This window comes from Dermacentor albipictus, chromosome 7, assembly GCF_038994185.2.
Source record: "Dermacentor albipictus isolate Rhodes 1998 colony chromosome 7, USDA_Dalb.pri_finalv2, whole genome shotgun sequence".
Lineage (NCBI taxonomy): Eukaryota > Metazoa > Arthropoda > Arachnida > Ixodida > Ixodidae > Dermacentor > Dermacentor albipictus.
The window spans coordinates 134812056-134832523 of record NC_091827.1 but is presented as its reverse complement, the minus strand read 5'-3'; the positions used below and the strand labels follow the sequence as shown (position 1 = coordinate 134832523).

Below are 20468 nucleotides of genomic sequence, written 5' to 3'. Positions count from 1 at the left end.
AGCCTTCAGCATAGCTGCCAGGTTCGCAGGGAAGACATTAGGGAGATGTGACCGGGGGGGGGGAGGGAGGGGGGGGGGCTCGGAGTCAATAGTTCACACGCATTTTCCATAACTGAATTTTTTATTTAGTTGCGACAGAGCAGGAATTGTATAGTTTTTGTTTCAAGACCACCAACAACCTACACAACTGGTCACCATCACTAAATCTTCGATGTGGCTGATGCCGCCCTATTCAAGAAGTCCTTAGAGTACTGTCGTGAGTAACAATGTGCGCCACTGCGACACTTCGCTAAAAGAATGTGTCCGAGGGTCGTGTCAGACATGGACGCTCGGAACTGGGTACGATTTTTTTTTACTGTGCTGAACTGCCTCTCACATTCAGCGTTGCTGTGCGGTATAGAGAGGATTCCGAGCATCACCGCTGAGATGCGCCCAAATTTCAGAAGCCCGTCTGCGCCTCTGAGCTGGGAGATGGCATTCCACTGGGCATCAGCCCGTTCCTCTTGCAGCACATCTGGAGGAATGACAAAAGCCTGCAACTTCACAAACTCCATATCCAGAAAGTTGAGAGCTTCATCTTTAGACTCTTGCGGCTCCTGTGGTAACAAGGCCGGAAACCTCTCCACAAAGAAGAGGACGTTACAAAATGACATGGTGTCAATGGATTTGACATCCACAACTCGTGCATTAATCAGTGCACTGTCAGCTAAAGGAAATTTGATCCGAATGTAATCACAGGCAGTGACCATGTATTTCCGAACAGCCTCAAAAAATTGTTCTTGTTCACTTGGCTTGAGTTTTTCAACAATGTGTTTCGCTTCTTGTCCGATCACAATGTCTCGATCATCCTTCTGTGCATCTTGGCTCTTGTAGTCAATCGTAAGCAGGTCCTTGTGCTCCTTTAGCAGGCCTGGCCTCACAAACCTTGAAAGGAGGTCCTCAAGAAGCCCAAAGAGCAGTGATTGCAGCAAGTGTATTTGAGGAGCTTGCGCTTGCAGGCGGGAGTTCAATGTGTCAAAGGCAGGGATAATAGTCTTTAAAAAAAGACAGCAAGCTTTATTGAGATCAGAACTCAGGAACACAAACAGCCGTTCCTCACGTGTTATACATGGTGCCCCCCCGAGCCTTGCCTTCCACATCAGCGCCCTTAGCCTTTTTCACCGTCACTGGTGTACTTTCTGCTGGCATCTTTCTCTTCTGTTTGCACATGATGGGCTCCGGTTGTGCAGTTACCGTTGACAGTCCCTTGGATGCTATACAAAAGGGGAAGGCAGCTGAGGAGGATGAGGTAACAGCAGATTTGTTGAAGGATGGGGGGCAGATTGTTCTAGAAAAACTGGCCACCCTGTATACGCAATGCCTCATGACCTCGAGCATACCGGAATCTTGGAAGAACGCTAACATAATCCTAATCCATAAGAAAGGGGACGGCAAAGACTTGAAAAATTATAGACCGATCAGCTTACTGTCAGTTGCCTACAAACTATTTACTAAGGTAATTGCAAATAGAATCAGGAACACCTTAGACTTCCGTCAACCAAAGGACCAGGCAGGATTCGGTAAAGGCTACTCAACAATAGACCATATTCACAGCATCAATCAGGTGATAGAAAAATGTGCGGAATTTAACCAACCTTTATATATAGCTTTCATTGATTACGAGAAAGCATTTGATTCAGTCGAAAGCTGAGCTGTCATGGATGCATTGCGGAATCAGGGTGTAGACGAGCCGTATGTAAAAATACTGAAAGATATCTATAGCGGCTCCACAGCCACCGTAGTCCTCCATAAAGAAAGCAACTAAATCCCAATAGAGAAAGGTGTCAGGCAGGGAGATACGATCTCTCCAATGCTATTCACAGCGTTGTTACAGAAGGTATTCAGAGACCTGGATCGGGAAGAATTGGGGATAAAAGTTAATAAGGACAATACCTTAGTAACTTGCGATTCGCTGATGATATTGCCTTGCTTAGTAACTCAGGGGACCAATTGCAAGGCATGCTCACTGACCTGGAGAGGCAAAGCAGAAGAGTGGGTCTAAAAATTAATCTGCAGAAAACTAAGGCAATGTTTAACAGTGTCGGAAGAAAACAGCAATTTACAATAAATAGCAGGGCACTGGAAGTGGTAAAGGAATACATCTACTTAGAGCAGGTAGTGATGGCGGATCCGGATCATGAGACGGAAATAATCAGAAGAATAAGAAGGGGCTGGGGTGCGTTTGGGAGGCATTCTCAGATCATGAACAGCAGGTTGCCATTATCCCTCAAGAGAAAAGTGTATAATAGCTGTGTCTTACCAGTACACACCTATGGGACAGGAACCTGGAGGCTTACGAACAGGGTTCTACTCAAATTGAGGACGATGCAACGAGCTATGGAAAGAAGAATGATAGGTGTAATGTTAAGGGATAAGAAAAGAGCAGATTGGGTGAGGGAACAAATGCGAGTTAATGACATCTTAGTTGAAATCAAGAAAAAGAAATGGGCATGGGCAGGACATGTAATGAGGAGGGAAGATAACCGATGGTCATTAAGGGTTACGGACTGGATTCCAAGGGAAGGGAAGCATAGCAGGGGGCGGCAGAAAGTTAGGTGGGCGGATGAGATTAAGAAGTTTGCAGGGACAACATGGCCACCATTAGTACATGACCGGAGTCGTTGGAGAAGTATGGGAAAGGCCTTTGCCCTGCAGTGGGCGTAACCAGGCTGATGATGATGATGATGGCTTGTCTGACTGTATTGCAGAATGGCTTGGGTGAGCTCTGCTGTAAAGGCCATTGCTCTGTCGGTGATGAGGACTTCTGGGGCAAAGAATTTCGCCACTTTGGCCGCGCTACCTTTCGGCAGAGCTTTTGTTTCAGCGAAGTGGGTGAGGTAGTCCGTCGCCACGACGATCCACTTATTTCTGGATGTTGATATCAGAAAGGGTCCCAACAAATCCATCCCGATCAGCTGAAATGGTCGGCAAGGAGGCTCGATTGGCTATAGTTATCCTGCTGGCCTTGTCAGTGGTGCCTTGCAACACTACAGGCATGTCTTGACATAACGGGTGACATAGGCGGTCAAGTGCAGCCATTAATACTTTTCCTGTATTCCCGATAGCGTCCAGGAGAATCCAAGGTGCCCAGCGGTCAGATCGTCATGTAGGGCGTGCAGTACTTCTGCACACAGCGCTGAGAGAACAACAAGATGGTAGTTGGCGTGGGCTCGTGAGAAGTTCTTTACTAGTAGGTTGTTTTGAAGCGAGAACGAAGACAATCTTCTCTTAAATGCTCTAGGGACAGCGTCAGTGTTCCCTTCCAATTACACAATGAGGCTTTTTAGCTCCGGGTCTACTCGGTGCTGTTTAGCGAAGTCTCCTGCGCTTATTATTCCAAGGAAGGAGTTGTCATCTTCGTAGTGCTGCGGTGGCAGGTCAATGGGGGCACGTGATAGGCCGACGGCATCGGAGTGTTTTCGGCCTGACTTGTAGATTACAGTGATGTCATATTCTTGCAGTCTGAGGTTCCACCATGCCAGGCGTCCTGAAGGATCCTTTAAGTTCGCTAGCCAACACAATGCGTGATGGTCGCTAACGACTTTGAACAGTCTGCCATATAGGTAAGGGCGGAATTTCGCTGTAGCCCAAATGATGGCGAGGCATTCCTTTTTAGTCGTAGAATAATTGCCTTCCACTTTTGACAGCGACCAGCTAGCATAAGACATCACCCGTTCAAGTCCGTCTTTCCCCTGGACTAGGACGGCACCAAGGCCTAGGCTACTGGCATCAGTGTGGATTTCTGTATTAGCATCCTCGTCTAAGTGAGCAAGTACCATTGTGACTGCATGCATCATTAGAGTCCTTGAAATGCATCGGCCTGTGGCGTTTCCCACTTAAACTCGACATCACATTTGGTTAGATGTTTCAGCGGCTCAGCAATGCGTGAAAAGTCCTTGACAAAGCGCCTGTAGTAGGCACACATGCCAATGAATCTATGCTCTGCCTTCTTGTCGATGGGCTGCTGGAACTTTGAGATGGCAGCTGTCTTCTGCTTGTCGGGGCGGACTCTATATTTTCTGATGACGTGGCCCAAGAACAGAAGCTTATTGTAAGCGAAGCGACACTTTTCTGGCTTCAGAGTGGGCCCTCATGACTTGATGGTCTCTAGTACTTTCGCAAGCCACCTAAAAACTGTTTCATGTGCAAGTGATTTTGGGCTAGAAAAGGCACGGCGCCCGTTGGGTGAGCAGGTCTCCTTTCTCAAATTCAGTTTTCCAAGTAGCGTGCGCCTCTGTGATCACGATCACAACATTTAGAAAAATTCGCAAGCGGTGAGGGCCGCAACCAATGGCAGAGTGCCTTGAGCAGTGACGTCAAGATCACATGGCAGCGGCATGGCCGAAGCGTGGGCGGTGCAGGGAACCGGGGAACTCGCCCGCTCAAGCAGACTGTTCTAGCAGACGACATTTGTAGCAGATGACGTCTGCTGCCAGTAAAATTCGCCAGCAGCAACCAATGGCAGAACGCCTTGAGCAGTGGCGTCAAGATCACGTGGCAGGGGCATGGCCAAAGCGTGGGCGGCGCGGGGAACCGGGGAACTCACCTGCTTGAGCAGACGGTTCTAGCAGACAATATTTGTAGCAGACGACATCTACTGCCCGTATGCAATGTCTCACATGGTTTTCAACAAGCTGTTCATCGCTAATGTTGTGCAGTATCCACTTGTTTGGGATGCTAAAGTGAAGGATTTTCGCAACAAAGAGGAGGGTTCTTTAGGAAGAAATTATGGACTGAAGCTGAAGGCACCCGTCATCACAAGTGACATATATTTCCATAAATATCGGCATCGCTCGAACTGGCCATGTTCTTTGGTGCCTCAGGATTGCCACTTATTTACAACTGTCGTTTTCGAGTTCAATTCTTTGGAGACAAATTGTCCCCACATGCTGTTTTCTTGCCCCTTTTCTCCCCGGTGGTGACCACGTATGGGTCCGGACTGACGCGATGAAACGGCAGTCCATATGTTTTGTTTGCAGCGCGTGTAGGTGCATTTTTTTTTCCTTCTTCAGAACTCCGAGCTAGCGTGTTTGTAGTTTGGTTGGTCATGTTTATTCAGTTAAAAGGTGAAGTACGCCGAGCTAGGGGCTAAATGGCTTTTAGCCCCTAGGCTAATGCCTAGGGGCTAAAAGGGTCACGAGCTTCTTTGAAAGCCATCCATAGGCCTCTTGCATCCGTGTGGCTGAGATGGCGCCCGAATGCCTTGTGGTATTCGAAAACAAGAACTGTTGACAGACGTGCACGTGCTTCAAGCCCAGATCACAGATATACAATCCAACCCATTCATTTACTTCCAAGTGGCTAATTCCGTATGCATGTACTTAGCAAGACTTTCAAGTGGTCGCCTGTAAAACACTTAAAGAGACAAATGTGAATCAAAAAGTTACTGTTGGATACACAGTGTTTTTAATTTTTGCAAGGTTTACAACCACAAAAGTGGAGCACCAACTTAATGCATTGATCAAACCTGCAGCTCAAGCATGCCAAAACATAGAAATACGGAGCAAGGAACAGCTCTTGAAGACCACTGAAACCTTCAGCTCAACGCCCCTTTCCGCAAGGAACACTGTGCATCACAGTGATATGCGTCGCACCAAAACGAAGCATGTGAAATGAAACTGCGTCTGCATGTTACGCTGCCACTGAGCCGCTGCGACCACCGCCATGCCGTCACTTGTATGTAAAACAGGCTTGAAGTGATTGTCTAAAATTTTCAGCGAAGACGACGACGTCCTCCATGTAAACAAGACAGGTCTGCCACTTCAATCCTGATAACACCGTGTCCATGATGTGCTGGAACGTTGTAGGTGCCGAACAGTATTAATGACATGACCTTGAACTAATAGAGGCCCTCTGGCGTGATGAAGGCGGTCTTCTCGTGATCTCTCTTGTCCAGCTTCTATTTGCCAGTAGCCAGTCTCGAGATCCATCGAAGAGAAGTACTTAGCATTGCAGAGCCGTGGGAGGGGGTATACATGTCCTTCTCCTGATCTTGTACAGTCGACGCAGGAACGCGGGGTTCCATCCTTCTTCTTCAACAAGACTACAGAGATGCCCACGGGCTTTTCGACGGGTGGAATGATGTCATCATGCAGCATTTCGTCTATTTGTTGCCTTATATCCTCACATTCTCGCATCGGAACTCAGTAAGGGGTCTGGTGGAGTGGTCCAGTGCACTCTTCGGTTTAATATGGATGCTTTGCAACTGGTGTGTGTTGAATCCTCGATGACGTCGAAAAGCAGTCTTTGTATTGTCGGAGATTTCTGAGCTGTTGCTGCTTACTCACGGGGAGACTTGGATTTATGCAACAAAGAGGTGAGGCATGCAGACAGGACACAAGAGTACAGAAGTGGACAACAGTGCTCCCTTCAGTTGATAGTCTGCGTTCGGGTTGTCCACCTATCTACTCTTGTGTCCTGTCTGCACACCTCACCTATTTTTTTGCATAATGAATCTTTACCAACTAGCTCAGCTTTCTGTCGTTCTTGGATTTTTGTTGAAGTGTGGTTCGCGAATTATGGCCGTCAGGGTAAATGCGGCAGAATCCGAGAGGACGAACCCATTGCTGGTTTCTTCAATTTCTTTGATGTACGCTATCATCGTGCCGTTGTTGACGTGTTTAAACTCCTGGCTGAAATTGGTCAGCATCACTTCTGCTATTCCTTCATGCAGTCGAGTGATCCCTCTTGCGAAGCAAATTTCACGATCGAGCAGAAGACGTCGATCACCCGCGATGACACCTTCTACATCTGCGGGTGTTTCGGTGCCGATGGAAATAATGCTGGAGCGAGGTGGGATGCTCTCTTGATCTTTGAGCACACACAAGGCGTGATGACTACGACAGCTATCCGGCGGTATCATTTCTGACAGCGTTATCGACTTTGACTTTAGGTCGATGATTGCGCTGTGTTGGTTCAGGAAATCCATGCCGAGAATGACATCTCGTGAACACTGTTGGAGGATAACGAAGGTAGCAGGGTAGGTCCAGTCTTGAACTGTAATTCTTGCGGTGCAGATTCCAGTCGGCGTTATTTGGTATCTTCCAGTTATTCAGATTGGAGAGCCTTCCCATGCAGTCTTAACCTTCTTCAACTGGGTGGCAAGGGGTCCACTCATCACGAATAGTCGGCTCCTGTGTCCACTAGGGCGGTGATTGCATAGCCATCGAGAAGCACGTCGAAGTCGGGGGTTCTTTGTCTTGTGTTGCAGTTAGGTCTCGGCGTTGGATCACGATTGCGCCATGTTGACATGTGGCTGGAACGTCGTGTCGTCAGGTCTTCTTCTGTCGGCGTAATCTTTGCTTCTAGGCTTCGTTGGGATGGCAGCATCTCGTTGATATATTGCCGAGGTCGTCTTTTCAGTGTCTTCGTCAGTGGTGGAGGATCTTTGTCAGTTCAACGAACGGCAACCGCACCTCCATCGGTTGCTGCTTTTAGTTTTCCGGATATGGGCCCGCAGGATGGCTCCAGGCTGGGCCGTGTATGGTCATCGTTGCGGCGACAGTTCGTCGACAGCGAACGGGATGGTTGTCGAGAACTCTACTGAGTGGCAGCGAGGTAGTCGGCAATGTCATGAGGGCGCTCCCTAGCTCCCCAAGCTGTGGACACACCGCGTTGACGGCGAACACTCGCAGTCTGAAGTCACGGTATGGGCATTGGCGATACACATGGCTGGCTTCCCCGCTATGGTAGCAGAGTGGGCAGTAGTCAGGGACGCGCCAAGTGTTTGTCTTTCTCGGTGCATTTCGCTGATTGACAGGTGGCGAGTTGGTGGCAGCAGTGGTGGTGGCATCTGGTGATGCAATTGCAACGTCATGGGGCCCTAGTGCGGGCGCGGAGGTAAAGCGCGTATAGAGCATCTTCTTAATGGCTGTTGCTTCCAAAACAAATTCAGCAACAGTCCTGGGCGGGTTGCATATGAATTCAGCAAAGACCTCGTGCTTTACCCTGCGCATGAGGAATTGAATTTTCTTCTCCTCAGGCATATCTGGATCAGCATGGCAGAACAGACACGTCATCTCCTCGGTGAAGATCCCATGTTCTCGCTGGGTAGTTGTATTCGGGCTTCTATTATAGCTTCGGCCCTTTACTGGTGCATGACACTTGTAAAGGTCCGCAAGAAGCCACTGCGGAACAGCTCCCACGTTGCCAGTCGACTCCTGGTTCTTAAATCATGTTCTGACAGCATCTTCTAAGGCGAAGTATACATGCTGCAGCTAGTCATCAGAGTCCCAGTTGTTGAAAATCGAGATTCGTTCGTAGGTCTCCAGCCAGGTTTCCGAGTCTTCAGACGATCTACGGAAGGTTGGTGGGTCCCGAGGTTGTTGCGGCAGAATGGGGAATGTTGGGGCAGCCATTGGGGTTGCTGACTTGGGCTTCATCCCTCTGGTCTTCTCAGGAAGAGGTCTGATTTCGGTAGCAGTCCTTGCTGCCTGTGGCTAGCTCACTGGCCCTTGGCGATGTTGGTGTTGTCCTTGGGCTTCCAGCTTGGATCGCGGCTTTGCGGGTGCATTCAGTACGTGAATGTACTAGCAGCTCCACCAGATGTGACACAGTAGTGACGGTGAGGAAAGCAGCAAAACTGGGAATGACGAAACGAGTGTTTTATTGGGTGAACTTGTGCCGTCAAAAACAGGCTACACTGAAAGAATGGTGACAGTGGCGAACACAGTTGACAATCGCCGAAAATCTGTTCTGCCGGTTAAGCACGTCGGCTTTTATACACAAGTCATCGAAGGTTCCAGAGCAATTTGTGGTGTCCGCATGTCTTCCCAAAAGTTCTACACAATTTGCATCGCACATGCAATCAGATTACACAAGCTTCGGTGACAGTAGAACCATCAATAACATTCGAGGATCTTCTGATACATGTGGGCGCATCCAGCGCAGAGCGATAACATTCGTTAGACAGTAAAAAGCGCTCACCTGTAAAAGATAAACAAGTCCACGTGTCAATATTAAATGTGTGAAACAACAGCATAAACCTGAAAATGCTGTAATTTTTTTCGTGAGGCTGTGCACTACCTCCAGGATTGGCTCATGCAAGAGGCCACGTTTCCCTCAGAATGTTTGCCTTTGCGTATAGCGTTCACCGCCAGATTTTCCCATTAAAAATTCGGGTTACACAAGCTGTAGTTGCCAGTTTACGTGAGAAGCAGTCAGGGATCTTTGAATGCTACCGAGTTCCATTCCTAAATGCAAAGCTTAGGTGTCCTCCAAACTTTCTTCACCAGTTTATTAGACTTCACCCAGCTTGCTTATCCATTGATAAACCTGCTTTGCAAGGAGACTCCCTACATATGGTCCGCTCAGTGTGAGTCTGCTTTCAAGCAGCTGAAGTTCTTGCTCAACTCTAGGCCACTTCTCCGCCATTTAGATCCAGAGGCATTCACAGAAGTGCATACTGTGTCAAATGGTATGGCATTGGGGCTGTGCTCATCCAATTTCATGACGGACAGCAATGCACTGTTGCCTAAGCAAGTCGTACTCTAACGAAAGCAGAGAGCAATTATACAGTCAGAGAACTGGAATGTCTTGCTGCTGCTTTCACCACCCACAAGTTCTGATCCTATTTGTACGGCCGCCATTTCAAGATTGTTACCGACCATTATTCTCTCTGCTGGCTCGTTAGACTGCGTGACAAAGCTGGCCAGTTGGCTCGGTAGGCCTAGCAGCCTCAAGAATACGACTCGCAGTGTTATAAATATGTGTAAAGATACGACTTCAAGATACAACTCGAACTGTAAAGATGAGTGCCATAAAGATGTGGACTGATAATCTGGTCTCCCCTCTCAGACTAAGGGCACCAATGATGACAATTCGATGACTACTTAACTACAATCTCACCGGACTTTCCCGACTTTGACGTCTTCCAAGAACTGTGGTATCCTGTGTTAACTTCTGGTTTCGGTTTTGGGTCTTTACATCAGGGCGCCACTCAGCACCAAATGCTATAAGTTGCCTCCTGCTTCCCCTCGGAGAAATAAAAGTGTATTCTTCGTCTGGTCCCCGACAGGAGCAGTCTGGCTCTTTCTTGCGGCGCTGCGCGCCCCTGCCGTTAGGTCTCATGCCATAAGCCTCTCATCCAGCCGCCCCGTCGAAGCTACAACAAACTGGCGACGAGGTTAATCGCTCACTTTACTTTTTATTTCCCCTTGCTTTTCTACTTCTGCTGCTCCCCTGCTCCTGGCATGCAAGACGCTACGTCCACTTTGACGTCGTCCACTGCAACTCCCCCGCCTTTGTTATCCGTGCCCAGCATGGCGTTCGCATCCCCCATGCCGCCTTTCCTTGCATTACCCGATACTCCTTCGGTACCGTGGCTCACATGGAAATGTTCTTTTTGCATGTTTCTTCAGGCGACCGGATGCAAAGCATTACAAGACGAGAGGAAGAAAGCCATTTTACTGAGTAATTTAGGCTGTGAGGGGCAGCGTCTCTACTATGACCTCGCGTCGCAAACAGACCAGACGGCCGCTACGTTCAAAGACATTCATCGCATCTTCGAGCAGCACTACGAAGAAAGCTCCAATTTCCTGGTGCATCGCATTACCTTCCGGGACAGGAAGCAACTACCTGGGGAAACCTTCCAGGACTTCGTCACCGCGCTACAAAGGCTAGCGCCTGCTTGTGCGCTCGGCCCTTGGCACGACGAGTCTCTTCGCGACCAAATCCTCCAAGACGTCGCATCAAAGAGTACGAGAACGGCTGCTATACGAAGGGTCGCCCCTCACGCTCAAGAAAGCCGAGGAAATTGGACGAAGCGTGGAGCAAATGACAAGGAACTTCAAGTCTTCAGCAGCTCGTCTGTTCAGCGTGTCTCGACGCAATGCCAAGATGGCGTCGCCAGCCATCTCCTTCCTCGCCCGGGCGCGCAAGATGGCGGTCCCCGCCCCCCTTCTCCGTCGACTCGGTGCCTTCAAGATGGCGATCAATGGCGTGGCAGACAGTCGCATCCTCGAGCGGCCGGCCAACGTGATGCCCGGCTCGAACTCTGCGAAGCCAGTCGAGAATTCGCACCCCATTGTTACCGAGGTGGTTCACCTCACCACGTCGCATCCGATCCATCCTGTCCGGCAAAGCGCGTTACCTGCCGTGCGTGCAGAAAAGTGGGACATTACCCTTCTGTTTGCTGTTCGAGGAACCGAACGCAGCGACAGCCTCCTGCAGCTTGTTTCCGTTACCGCTGATACAAAATCAGCCTCTACAGTCCCATTTGTGCTTACAGTTCAAGCACCTACTTTCTGTCCAGCAACAATTCACACCGAAGTTATCATTGCGACTACTACACTTAAGTTACTCGTGGATACAGGAGCTACAGTGTCGCTGTACGAAAAACATTTCAAGGTTTTTCCATTATCTTCTTCAAGTCTACGACTGAAGAATTATTCGTAGCAAGAAATTCTGCACTCAGGACGTTTCTCCGTGCTCGTCAAGTATCGCAACAACGCTGCAGTAGTGACATTACATGTCACGAACCAAGGCACTTTTCTTCTGGGCTTAGATGCCATTCAAGCTTTGGGCATTGACATTCAAGGGTCTTCGCTCACATGTCAAGTATCAGGACTTCCAGCTGACCCAAGCGTTCAGCCTCCGTCTCTTCCGCACAACGCTCCAACAGAGTTCGCCCATCTGTTCTCGGGCCAGTTGGGACTTGTACAGGGCTTCGTTCACGACGTTCGTCTCCGACCTTCAGTGCAGCCAGTCTCAGCGAAACTGCGCCCTCTACCTTTGGTTCTCCGGGAGCAAGTCTCCGCCGAGCTGCAACGCCTGGAATAAGCTGATGTCATCGAACGAGTCACTGCGTCCGAGTGGATTTATCCGCTCGTCGTCGTTCGAAAGAAGGACGATTCCATTCGACTTTGCGTCGATCTTCGAGACCCCAACAAGGCTATCATCATTGACGCCTTTCCACTACCGAGGGCTGACGAACTGTTGCATCGACTCGCTGGTGCTACTGTCTTTAGTAAGTTGGACTTGCAGTCCGCGTATCACCAGGTTTTATTATCTGAGAAAAGCCGTGAGCTTACTACTTTTATAACTCATGACGGTCTTTTCCGCTTCAAGCATGTGCGTTTCGGTTTGGCATCTGTGCCATCGGCTTTCCAGCAGATCATGTCATCTGTTCTGAAAGACTGCCCAGGCACCTTGTGCTACCTTGACGATGTGCTTGTATGGGGTCACACTCAACGTGACCACGACAGAAATTTGCAAACAGTCCTGTCTAGGATAAGTATTGCAGGCATGCAGCTTAACCACAAGTGCGTATTCAGTGTCCCCGAATTAACTTTCCTAGGACATAAAATTTCCGCAAACGGCATTTCGCCAATGGATAGTAAAATTCAGGCAATCGTGGAGGCACCACAGCCTAAGGACAAAAAGGCTCTACATTCATTTCTGGGCCTCACGGGATACTAGGCTAAATTTATCCCACAGTATGCCGACGTAGTGGAACCTCTAAGGAAACTTCTAAGGCAAGGACAAGCCTTTGTCTGCGATCGGGATACTGAATGCAGCTTTCAGGCTATTAAAGACGTACTTGCATCACGCCCGGTGGTATGCATGTTTCAACCGCATCTGCCTATTGTTGTGACGGTTGATGCTTCTGACATTGGCATAGGAGCTGTCCTACAGCAAAAATGTGGAAATGAGCTCTTTACAGTAGCTTTTCCTTCTCGTACGTTATCTTCCGCAGAGCGACGGTACTCCGTAGGCGAACGGGAAGCATTGGCATGTTTGTTTGCATGTGAACATTGGCATGTTTACTTGAGGGGTCGACAGTTCACTCTACGAACTGATCACCAAGCTCTTGTCGCATTGCTATCTTCAAATGGTCCTGGACAGCGACCGTTAAGAATTTCAAGGTGGAATGCAAGATTGCTGTATTACAATTTCTCCATTCAGTACTGTAAAGGTGACCAAAATGTCATTGCAGACGCATTGTCACGCCTACCTGTCCCTCCCGAATGTGGACCAGCACTAGATGAAGAAATAGTGTCTTTAGTTTCATCTTGTATTACAAAGGAGGAATTCCAAGCAGCCACACAGGCAGATCCAGTGTGCCAAGCATTAAAAGACAAAATAGCAAAAGGATGGAAAACTGCGGCAGACCTTCCGCCAGAGTTACAGGCGTATGCTGCTGTACAGTCCGAATTGTCCTACATGGATAATCTGCTTCTCCGAGGTGAACGTATCGTTCCTCCTGCTTCCTTGCATCAGACACTCCTGTCTATTGCTCATGAAGGTCCCTTAGGCATTACTAAAACCAAGCTCAGATTGAGAGGCATCTACTGGTGGCCTCACATGGATAGGCAAGTTGAGGAACTTGTGGGAAACTGCTTTGTGTGCCAACAAGCAGATAAATCTGCCAAACCATCTTTTGCGCCATTACAACCTGTCGAATGGCCAATAAGACCATGGGAAAAGTTAGCCATAGACATAATAGGCCCTCTTGATCGTGCTCCACAGTATGCTCATTTTGCTTTGGTCATGGTTGACTATCATTCCAAGTGGCCCGAAGTTGCTTTTATGCCTTCCGTCACATCGGAAGCCATCATGCACAGTCTCATGTCCATATTCAGTAGGGAAGGATTTCCCGATGCTATAGTGTCCGATAATGGACCACAGTTTGTTTCTGCACAGTTTGAAAACTTGCTGAAGAAAAGAGGCATTAAGCATTTCTTGTCCTCTCTTTACTACCCACAGGCCAATGGCCAGGTAGAAAGATTTAACCGTGTCCTTAAAAAATTCATACAGATTGCTATTTTGGAACAGCGAGACCTCAGACTTGCGGTCTTAGAATACTTGGCAATTTACAGGTTTACTCCACATATGACTACCGGTGTGTCTCCAGCTATGCTGCTCCTTAGTCGACAACCACGAACTCGGCTGGACGTTGCAAACATGCCTCCAATTCATCCTGAATTTGCTTCTCCAAAGTTGCGCCAGGATGTGCAGAGTAGAGTACGTGGAAAACAGGAAAATACCAAAAAGTATGCGGATCGTCGTCGCGCAACTAAATGTCCTCAGTTTCAGCCAGGCGATCTGGTTAGGGTACGTACTTCACGGAAATCTGGTCCTAAATACTCCGGTCTGTTCCAGATTTACCGCAAAGTAGGTCGAAGTACTTTCCAGCTTGAAAATGGCAAGCGTTGGAATGCGTCTAAACTGGTGAAGTACTTGGTACGTCAGGGGAAACAAATGAAAGGACATCGTGAGGATTATAGCGCGTTAAAAAGACAAGGACGAAGGTGAGACGTGACACACACAGGCGCTAACTTGCAACAATCTTTATTTCGAGCAAGGGACCCATACATATATACAACTTTATCGCGTACATCATACATGCGCTGTTTACAAAATATAGATTGATAGGCTTGGTGATAACTGTGTGTCCAAACCATCCATTGCCCTTTCCCACAAACAGTTATCGTACCTGCGCAATAGTGTGTAAAGGTATTTTGTAAACAGCGCATGTATGATGTACGCGAAAAAGTTGTATATATGTATGGGTCCCTTGCTCGAAATAAAGATTGTTGCAAGTTAGCGCCTGTGTGTGTCACGTCTCACCTTCGTCCTTGTCTTTTTAACGCGCTATAATCCTCACAATGTCTTACCAACAAGCCCAAATCACTGCTTTACAGAAATGAAAGGAGTCATTTCAATGACGGAACATCCTTTGACGATGGTTTTCCACCTTTTCTTCCAGTTCCTACTGGTACTCATTTTCCTCCTGCAACCCCTTCTTAGCAACCACCCGTCTCACCACCACCACCTCCGGGTTCACCCCGTGCAGAACAGTCTCCTGAACGTCCGTGTGACACTCCTCCCCAAGACACTGCCCCTGAAGGCACTCAGGTCTCTGAAACACCTTCCAGTGCCGGTACGAGTAACACTTCTGCTGTTCCTCCTCTACAACCTGAACCAGTCCTCCGTAGGTCTACATGCCATAGACAACCTCTGGAACGGTTTAAGGATTATGTTTCCAAGTAGCTTGTTGCCTTGGGTTACTGTCCACAGAGGTTTTAACCCTCCCATGCGAATTCGGCTATTAACGCCAAAAGTATTTCCTTTCATGTTCGTTAGGTGAACAGGACATATGTAGTATCCTTCAAATGGGGGGATTTCTGGCAGCATAAACGGTACTATACGCACGCTGTACTTACTGCTATACTGCAGATTTATCAGTGGATCCTAGCTGTAGGACCACTTTTCTTCATTTCTTAGCATCCCCGCAGAAGGGATACCATACATTTCTTGCAGCATAAACATGTATGCACATTTTACTACGGTGCTGACCGCCATACTAATTTGTCTTTCATGCCAAAAAGTTTTAAACATTAGATGTAGTTACCGTTCTTACAGGGGGACTATGGAGTTTAAAGTGCTTTTACGCACAATGCCAAATCCACGACAGCCACAGTGACTGTCTCGAGTCAGGCTCAGGGCAAATGAGCCACCCATCAGTGCTGTCCCAGGGGGCACACAGATGTTTGTTACTGTCTACAAAATTTTGTACTTTGTGAATTCTTTGTGTTATCGGTGTGTGCAAGGCTGCATCTCGTCGTCCGCCCAACACGGGTACTGAAACTGCAGAACTGGAGTGCAATAATTCATATTCAGTTTTCATGTTGTGCATTTTTTTAAATGGGGAAGCCAAAGATATCATTTTCTATTGTGTAAAGATGACATCACTATCATGTATGTTACAGTGCTAACATGTGTTCTTTGACTCGTGACTTACTTTTGTTGCGAGGAGAGCGAGTAGAGCATTTTTCCTTTCAAGGGAGAGGTGATGTGGTATTCTGTGTTAACTTCTGGTTTCGGTTTTGGGTCTTTACATCAGGGCGCCACTCAGCGCCAAACACTGCGTGTTGCCTCCTGCTTCCCCTCGGAGAAATAAAAGTGCATTCTTCGTCTGGTCCCCGACTGGAGCAGTCCGGCTCTTGCGGCGCTGCGCGGCCTGGCCGTTAGGCCTCATGCCGTAAACCTTTCATCCGGCTGCCCCGTCGAAGCTACAACAAACGAACAAAAGCGCGACCCTTCAGTAAAGCTGATTATTGATGCAACCCACAGATCTGAATATGCTACACCATTTGTGATTCATGGTGGTCTGCTGTACCATAAGAATTATTCTAACAACGGTGCTCCACTGCTCGTCATCCCACAATGCCTGCGCCTTGCGTGTACTTACAGGCACCTTGGATTCGCTTGGCTCCACCGCCTCCAACATTTCTGTTGGCCTCAATCGTGGAAGACAACCAAGCAGTATGTTGCCTCGTCCCAACAGCACTGGCGATGTTACCAGGATCGTCCGGCATGAGATCGAGGCCGCCTATCCAGCTGCCTTCGACTCCAGCCCCACCAACGCACCTACAGTCACGGTTTCCTTGATCCAGGCAGTTGTCCGCCAGGAGTTTGCAAACATGGGTCTTGAAAAACCCATCTGCTCGGCCTATCACCCTGATACCCACACGGCTTCTTCGATTCCGCCCCGTCCCGCATCTTCTTACCCACCATGTTCACGCAACCCATCTGAATGGCGCACTGCTGACAACAAGCTCATTTGTTTTCACTGCCATCGAATCGGGCACATTTCTCGGCACTGTCGCAGTCACTGGAGTTCCCCGACCCGGTCTACTTATGCTGCCTACTCTCGCCCCCCAGGTGGCCTTTCTCGTCCCTATGCCGCATCCTCCGATAATGCCGCCACTGATTCTCCTGCACTGAACCGCCCCTATTCTCGTTCGCATTCGCCCCAACGACGACAATCTCGTTCACCCCAGCCCCATTGCTCCTATTTGCCGACTCCCTTCTGAGGTCGCTCCCAGCCGGAAAACTAGACGATGCAGCGCCTTGAGGTGACGCTGCATTGCTCCCTACACCGCCAGATCCTCTACTGATGTTGCCCACTCATCTGAACCTTCTTGATGTGCAAGTCGACGGCCTTTCTGTGTCTGCTCTTATAGACAGTGGGGCGCATTTGTCGGTAATGAGCGCTGACCTTCATAACCGGCTGAGGAAAATAATCACGCCCGCCACGACGCCTGTTGTCCGTGTCGCCGATAGCGGAACAGCCCCTGTAATTGGTATGTGTGCCGCCCGCGTCTCCTTCGCCGATAGCTCCACTATCCTGCTATTCACAGTCATCGCCCACTGTCCCCACGACATCATCCTCGCCTTGGACTTCCTCTCTGCACATTCTGCTCTCATCGATTGCCCCGCCAGTACTCTCCACCTTGACCTGCCTGTTTTGGATCCCGCTGAACCACACCTCAGTCGCCTCAGTTCCGTCGACTTCGTTTGCTTGCCACCTTCGGCACTGGCTTACGTTGACTTCGTGTCATCCCCACCAGTCCCCGACGGTTACTACCTCGCGGCTCCTATGCAAGACGTCCTCCTTACACACGTTATCACAGTACCTCATACAGTTTTATCTATTACGGCGAATTCTGCCTGCCAGTGGTCAATTTTGGCTTGACGACAGAAGTGCTGTCACTGGTCCAGCTTTGCTCATTCGAGGATCCCTCAGTAGCACCTATTGCAGTAGATGACAATTCAGCCGATCCTCCTCTACCATCGCAGTCGGCAACTTGTACCATCACCAACTTACAGAAAATGATTGCGCACGACATGCCGTCCGACCACGCTAGTGAGCTCTACCGCATTGTTTTCCTACCACTATATTTTTTACTTTAACGATCGTCCTTTGGCCCAAACTACAGCTGTTAAACATTGCATTAATACTGGCGATGCCCCTCCTATTCATCGCCACCCGTATTGAGTGTCACTGGCTGAGCGTCAAGTTATTCACGCAGAAGTTCGTAAAATGCTTGCCAAGAACATCATAGAACCGTCATGTAGTGCATGAGCGTCACCTGTTGTACTGGTAAAAAAGAAGGATGGCTCATGGCGCTTTTGCGTAGATTATCGACACCTTAACAGGGTTACCAAAAAGGACGCGTATCCCCTACCTCGGATTGATGACGCCTTTGACTGCCTCCACGGTGCTCGCTATTTCTCCTCTATTGACCTTCGCTCCAGCTACTGGCAGATTGCCGTGGACGATCTCGACCGTGAGAAGACTGCTTTTGTAACACCCGACGGTCTTTATCAATTCAAAGTGATGCCGTTCGGTCTACGTAACGCTCCTGCCACTTTTGAACGCATGATGGACTCCCTTCTTCACGGTTTCAAATGGTCCACGTGCCTGTGCTACTTGGACGACGTTATAGTATTCTCCCCAGCGTTCGATACGCACCTCGAGTGCCTCTCAGCAGTCCTGGACGTTTTTCGCCGAGCCAGTCTGCAACTTGACGCATCGAAGTGCCAATTCGGCCATCGCCAGATTACCGTCCTTGGACATCTTGTTGACGCGAACGGAGTGCAACCGGACCTAGGCAAGATCCATGCTGTTACACACTTCCCTGTTCCAAGTGTGTCAAGGATGTGCACAGCTTCATCGGCCTTTGTTTATATCTCCACCTTTTCGTGAAAAATTTCGCGGCCAATTTTTCTGTGCACGGGCGCTGCAGCATTGCAGAAGCCGCGGGGCGCCTTTTTCATTGTGGGGTGCTGTTCTCGTCGCGACGATTGCATTCATGAGGCTGGCATAATGCGCAGCTTCTGCCAATGTTGGGCCTGAATCGGCCTTGCTGTCGCTTTCCGTGTCGTCTTCATCACTGCCACTAGGCGACACTTCGGCAACAACAGAGGCAACGATGGTGAAGAGTCGAACCTCATAGCCGACATCTCTTCGCGGTCGCAGCAGCGCTGCCGAGCAACTTCTTCGCATTCCAAATTCCACACACGATAGCCAACAGCAGACCCATGTCGCATGCCAGCGCCGACTTCTTTGTGTCACGTGCGGTAGCACGAATGATGTCCAATTTTTCTTCTATGCTGAGCACCTGGCGACTTTTTTATTCGAGCTTCGGCATGATGTGAATCCTTGCTTGCACGACGCCACAACGCTCACTGGCCCGGTGCCGAAATTACGTTGATGTTGATGTGGCTTCACACACAAACACAAAGCGTGCTTGGAGGGCCTCGTTCTAATCTCTGAGGCTTGTTGTTCTGCCCAGCCGCCCGCTTAAGACGACATACTGCCGTGTTTGTGCGACGAAAAGTGGAAACACTAGGTGTTAACCGATATGTATGCAATAAGCTTGTACAGTTCATGTGGATACAAAACACATCATGTTCAATGGCCGTTACTCGGGGATTTGACTTTACTGCTTTTAGAACGAAACTACTGTTTAAGCAGGTACGGTTTAACGAGGTTTCACTGTAATTGGAGATCGCAGGGAGAGGCCTTCATCCTGCAGTGGACATAAAATAGGCTGCTGCTGCTGATAAGGATGAAGTCTTTCTAAAACAGTTGAACCCATTTATAACAATATTCAAATGAATGAATTCCATTCATTCAATATTCAATATTCAAATGAAAATTCTATTTTTGAAGAGATAATTGTTATAACCAGGCTGCATACAAAAAAATATGGAGGATGCTCCGAGAAAACTAAAGTATAATGGCGGGGAGACTAGTCCACCACCCCCTTCACCACCTTCCTCTATCTGGCTTCTGATTGTGCTGACTCGTTTAACTGTTTAGCTCTGCTTTCTGCGCGCTCCGATTGCGTGTTGTTAACAAGTCGCAGGTGACAGCGATGGCACTGCTATGACTGCAAAGAGGACTCACGGGCGGCAAGCGGCAAGCAATATGCGAGCTCCACTGGGGCATCGCTTTAGTGGCCCAAAAGGGGCCTCCTAAAATATGGGAGACGGTTGTCACCACGGCCTGTCAGCTTGAGAGATCCAGAAGAAACGCCGATGCAACATCGTCGCAAGCATCTCGCAACATACTTCTCACTGGTTTGCATGAAAAGACCCAATGCTTTAAGTGAAGCTTGCCGATATGGTCCTCCACGGCATTTAGACGTTCCACGTAATGCAGAATGCAGCAGGATGAAAATGACATCCTGGAGGGACTGAATCATCTGCTGGCCCTCCTGTGAGGAAAATGTTGAGGCAGCCTGTCCTACTGTGTCATCTCTTCCATTGTTGCCGTCGCTATCTAATGCAAACACGTTTGCGACAATTGCCTCATCAATTAGAAGCACTTAAGTTTTGAAATCTATAGCCGCATGCTTTCATTTCACCGGCAATGTTGCGCACTGCTGATAATCAGCAGGCAGATCAGCCATCTTTCATTTTGGCGGTGTCAAAACGAGGCTGAGAAAACATGTGGCCAGGAATGATTTCAACGAAACCAACAAAGACGATTGTGAGCGATTCAGCTGTTTGCAGAACTGTGCTGCACGAGGAGCCAGCGAGCAATCTGGGAGCAGTGCAGTTGGCACAGTCCATTCGTGTTTCGAAGGGTGGCACGGCGTAGAGCTGCGAGCACAGCCCATTGATGTTCGGAGGGG

At 48.9% G+C, this 20468-nt stretch overlaps 1 protein-coding gene across 3 annotated transcripts in view; it reads right to left on the bottom strand.

Annotated features, from left to right (window-relative positions):
* LOC135911543 (prolyl hydroxylase EGLN3-like) overlaps positions 1 to 20468 on the bottom strand; it is a 205179-nt gene that overhangs the window by 64083 nt on the left and 120628 nt on the right. The window lies entirely within an intron of this gene.